General features: G+C 36.5%; 1 protein-coding gene across 1 annotated transcript in view; it reads right to left on the minus strand.

The window, feature by feature from the left end:
• The window catches only part of LOC110464965, a 56,658-nt gene that overhangs the window by 48,753 nt on the left and 1,905 nt on the right, over positions 1-6,000 (minus strand). The window lies entirely within an intron of this gene.

Consider the following 6,000-nt stretch of genomic DNA (forward strand, 5'->3'; position numbering starts at 1 on the left):
AAATGCAGAAAGGTCAACCATCGGCAGTTTTAATATATGTCTAAGTTAAGAATTTCTCAACAGAAACCCTTTGGCTTGATGTATAGAACCATACCTTCGGAATTAAAACTATGTTTATTTTATAATTCCAATAAGGCAGGTTTGTGTCTTCATTAGTAACTGCACTTCGACGATAAGATGACTATAACATACACCGTGCCGGCGTTGCTTTTTACATTAATTATGGAAAGTTCATTGAGAGTGTTATTGGTTAATATTACAACTCAATTATAATATTTAAACTCGTGTATTTGTTCTCTATTGTAAAAAATCATCAGTAGCACACGCGCGCCATGCACGTGTCTATTGTGTATAATCTAATGAATCACAGGTTTCGAGTATCGCGTTCTTCTCCGCGTGTTTGGTTTCAGCTCAAATTTGTATATCAGACATATGATTCATAAAATTTCCAACTCAACAAAAGTAGTTTTCTTCGGTATACAAATTCATTGAAATATGGAATGTCCGAACCTTTCCGCGTAACATATGTATCTAATGAACACAAACGCTGTTAGAGTAACTGGCATTCTCATACCTTGAAGGCTACGCCAGAACGATGTCAAGGTCGTTAACGTATATATACCAAGGTCGCATGACACATGGGAAAAGGTCAAGGCCAAACTTGACTTTGGACAAAACGCAATTTCACAAACTCTACAAATGTCACATTCTTATTTGTCACACGTGGGCTTCACACGTGGGCTGTACACGTGCGGTACAGATGTGTTCATGTGTGACCACCGCTCCTATAGGTACATATACAGAAAATAAAGGGGACCTATCGAGGAAGAATGTTCAATCATTTGTGAAGAGGTATTGCTACAGTGTGACGCATTTGGAATTGAAAGCATTTGAATACAAACAACCCATTCCTTCCCTACAAACACTGATGTAAAGCAATGCCGTTCTTTTAACCCATTCTCTAACCGATGTTTAGTTGGAAACAATTCGTCTATATGGTGGCGCATATTTCTTTCTTTCCTTTTTTATCCTTAGTTATACAAAGTATCCATACGTATATTTCTTTCTTTCCGTTTTTATCCATAGTTATACATAATTTAAATAGGCTACATATGTATGAATTAAATGCAACCGTGCTGTTTTTTTCCTTTTTTATTTGTGACCTAGATTTTATTACATTTCGGAAGTGACATGTAGAACTATTTCCATCGGAAAGTATTTATAAATTTTACTCGGCGAAAGCTATCAATTATGAACTGTCCAATCAGAACAGTTATTTCTATTCTCTTCCTTCAAATCTACAGTAAAACGACGGTAGACTAAGTGTCTGTTATGGTATAGCTACATCCTTGGTACATATACTATGTTATCTACAGTTAAAAACTTTTGTTTTTGCAAAAAAATACCGCCAGACACATGTTATAGCCGAAAAAGATGACATAATGATTAGTAGACCATTTCGCATTGCGAACAGTCTTGGTATTAGATTATGGTGCCATGTTATGCTATTAATTATCGCACTTCCTTAACGCATTAACACATTCGTCTTTATGCTTTGAACTTGTGATAAAATCAGAAGGTTTTACGTTTTCCAGATAAATACCGCTCATATTTCACTTGTATGGCGAAATTACCGATTTATTTTCACTCCTTCAAATGGGAAACAACTAAATATGTAAAAATGGCAATAAACAATATATCTATATATAGTATAAAACTTCAAACGGTTTAATCATTAGAATTCCCATTTCAAAATTTCCTTTAAAACAAGGTTCAGCGATGTTTACAGTTATACAGTGTAAAGTTTTTATATTCCTTTTAGCGTAGCCAAGCGAAAGAATGTACATGAAAAGTTACACATTTTGTGAATATATAGACTGGGGAATCTTTGCCGTTAGTTGCATTGTTCTGAGTGAAGTCACAATAGGTGATATACCACATGTTATTATAGGCCTACCGGATATTAACAAGACGGTATTACAACACTGCTCAGCAAACGTATTTTGCTCGCGTTCGAAAATGTCTGTTTCCTTTGCTCGTTTTCGAAACGTCTGTTTCTTTGGACAAATGAAACAGACGTGTTCGAAAGCAAGCAGAGGAAACAGACGTTTTCGAAATCGAACTAAATACATTTTAAACTATTTTTTTATTATTCAAAACTGACTCAGCATTAGTTACTCATCCCAAACTGAGGAATCTTATTCCGAACACTGCATTACAGTCTAAGTCTATGACAGTGCTAAAGATGGTTTTGTTTTTAAACTTCATAGCAGTCTGACAATATGGCGGTGTTATCATATTTTATATGCGCCTGGGTATGTGCCAGTGTTTTTAATTCTATAACAGCCTGAATAAATGGTGGTGTTATTACATTTTATACCCTATAAATCAATCGTCTCGTTAACAATACTCCGGTGGTCTGGAGTAAAAGTTGTAAATAAATGTGCTTCGTCCAACTCTTTCCTAGTCCGATTCATGCTACTTTTCCTGTACATTTCTGTGTGAGAAAAGCATAAAATGATCAATCACAGCGTTACACTGCTCCTTCACCCTAGTCTTTCCTCCCGATCCGCGCCGTATGATGTTAATACTATCTGATAAAAAGCATCCGACTTAATATACCAGTTTCGCGGCTATGAAGGAGATACGTAGCAGCGGGGCGTCAACACACATGTCAAGTAGAGATACAGGTTTCCATTCCCTGACGAAATAACAAGAGTAGGTCTAACTGATATAATTTATCAAGCACCACTTACATGTATAGCAAATGTTTATTAACGTACTTGAAATACGCAATTTTCGTTGCGGTTTCAATTTTATAGCAAAAAAAAAAAGGTATTTCGATTCAACAACTTCAATTTCACAATTGAAGTAAATGTGTCGTTAACAAAATTTCTGGGTGATGAAAGTTTATAAGACTCGCCAAAAGCCTGTGGTGCTCCTACAGAACGGTCTCTAGACTTACAAACGCTTGGGTGAACCGAACTCTGTGTTTGTAGATTAAAATTCTCTGGCAGGGCTCGTTTACTTTGAGAACTTATTAGGACGGTTAAAACTTTAAACGACGTTTAACTCAGATCTTTACGATTCTAATTTCTTTATAGCGTCGTATAGTTTTGTGGATACAACTAAAGAGCATGCTAGAGTAGTTTGTATGAAATTTATGAGCGATGAAAGTCAGGCAGGGGTGTTAGATAATAGTACTCCTCATCACAGACGCAACAAGTGACAAGACGTTTAATTAATCACTAGGTCTGTATAGAGAGAACATTTCCACCTGTACGTGATGTATAGACAGTCTATATAACAGGTATATAAATATTTATCAAAAGTACGGGCATGTGGTTCATGTTTAACGACCACACTTTGAACAAGTTTTAGCTGTTTACCTACATGTACATTTTGTTTAAACATCGACTTCAGTTTTAAACAGGTTAACTACAATCAAGTTATTCCATTTAGCTCTGGCGCTAGCCTTTTTCTGCTTATGTGACGTTTTGTCGGCGCGGTGTGTATATAAATCTCGACCGAACATTACACTTAGTAACCTTTTCAATGTTTAAGATAGGTCACACAACTTACTATGCGTTTTGATTCAGAGCCGTTGTTACATGTATCATGTGATAGTTCCTCCGTTCATATGTTTTACACGTGTGGTATTACACCCTTGTCGTGTATTGTTAAGTTGGAACAAGAACACAGAGACGGGGGGGAAATCTGTTGTGCAAGAGTCAGAATGACATTCATATGACTTTCGAATCGGCGTCACATGATGGCACATCAGGTGGTCGGGATGACTACTGCATTCCCAGGTCACACGAACCTTGACCTTACAAATCCTCTGAACGTGTATTGACTTCATCAACGTAACCAAATATTTTGAAATTGTACGAAACTGTGCATCACTTTGAAAATGTTAATTGTGCGAAACTATGCAATGAAACGCCATAAATATCGTGAGAAAAATATAAGTCACCTATTTAGCTAACCGGAAGTTATTTCCGCCCGACACGCATACTCGAATATAAGTAATTGCTCGCATGTGGTTTGAATACATAGATGCGACAAAAATACAGACATGAAGCAGTTTTCATTTACATAAACTCGAACAATAAAAAAAGATTAAACATTCCGTATGAACTGTGTTAAGACGCTAGAGCTTAAGACAGATGCTGTATTGTCGTAATGAGTATACATTTTACGTGTACACTCAAATATCTACTCTGGTTACTTAGAAGAGGGAGACGTTTGGACATTACTGATTAAAGATCCATCTAGTAATGAGTGATTCGTTTCGTCATGCTAAACTTGAGTTTGAAGATGGTAAAACAGTTCATGTTTCTTCTTTCTGAAATCGCCTGACCACTTATTTACTTCAGCGTTGATTAAAGTAACATTGTATAGTATTATTAGTAGCTTTCATTTCCAATTGATCTTAATTAAATATGTAGACATAGCCATTAAATGCGTTATCTCGCTTGCAAATTTAATTAAAACTACAACAGGTGTGCGGTCTGTACACGGCGGCCGCCCTTACCTGTTTGTATAGATGTACCGTACAGAAAGAGCTGACGTATTAATATCATAAATGTCTGGAAACATTAGATTAAATCGGAGATAGCCATAAGGATGGAAGAGAGCATACGTACATGGCCTTCGTCTGTATGAATTAAACAACTTGGTATTCGAGGAAATCTGGATAAATCATAATAGGCTAACACTAAGGAATTTGTCGCAGATAAAAACAAACATATATTTGATCAAAGTAAACAGTTACAATGTACTACATATAAGGCCTTAGCGATCATGAGATCTTTACGTAAACGAAATATTTGTTGATATTTTTCCGTAATTATATCTAAATATATTCCGAGGGAATAACACGTTTTTCTATCTAGAAGCTACACACACAGAAATATACGATGAGAACTATGATATTGGAACAAAACTAAGCTCCTTACTGAAGTCGGAGGTAAAATTCACTTTCTCTTAGATCTGTTATAAATTTCTAAATCTAATAGTGCGGTCAACAATAACACTTTTAAAAACACGTTCACTGACAGGACTATGTTTGATTGCAAAATTTCTTTACGAGGTTAACACATACATAATTGTGTTGAGACAGGCCTCTGATTTCTATACATAAGCTCTGTATAATGTACAATGTACTCGGGAGCCCCAACGTCTGAAATACGAGAACAACTAAAAATTGGGCAAACATGCAGTTTGTGCTCAGTGTGTAGTTTCAATATTGACAAAGAATTCGCTTCGTAAGCAGAAATTTATTATTTGAGATGTAAACGTGACAGTAATTTCGATTGTAAGTTTGCAGTATATATACCTCTGTGTTGTGTACATGTACAGGCAGTAGTGGCTGGGTTACTTAAACTTCATAGATAATTTTATAAACAAGTTTTAAATGTTTGCCATCGATGATGACATTTATGTGTCGTGCTTTTACCTTTTGTTATTTTAAAGCTTTAACATGTTAACTTGACAAGGCATTAAAGCTGTTTGAATCGCAGGCTTTGTTGAGTCTAGTGTACACATTTATTGTTCGTTTACATGTATACAAAACATCAGAGATTCCCTCAACGTCAATTCATAGCAAATATATGGTTTAGAATAAACAAAACCACCAATAAACAACGTTCTGATGACTTTAAGAAAATTCTTCTGTTCGTAAAAGGTTATTTAAATGATGAGTCTATTCAGCACGTGCGATTGGCATTAGGTCGATAGGATGACCAATATCTTCATCTTTAAAGGAAGACCGTTATTCTGACAGAAGCAAGAGAAGAGTAGAACACCTGGGCGAAAGGTGGTGGGTTGGGCTAGGTGGGTTGGCTACAGGTGGGGAAGGAGGATACGGGATGAGTGGGCCGGGATTGGGGATATAACTGGAGTAACTGAAGGTAGGTGGCGGGGTGGGAATACACGAGAGATGGGGTAGCAGAGACCTGTAGGTGTAGGTGGGTGGTGCGGCTACCGATGGGGGGG

This window comes from Mizuhopecten yessoensis, unplaced genomic scaffold (assembly GCF_002113885.1).
Source record: "Mizuhopecten yessoensis strain PY_sf001 unplaced genomic scaffold, ASM211388v2 scaffold1539, whole genome shotgun sequence".
Taxonomy (NCBI): domain Eukaryota; kingdom Metazoa; phylum Mollusca; class Bivalvia; order Pectinida; family Pectinidae; genus Mizuhopecten; species Mizuhopecten yessoensis.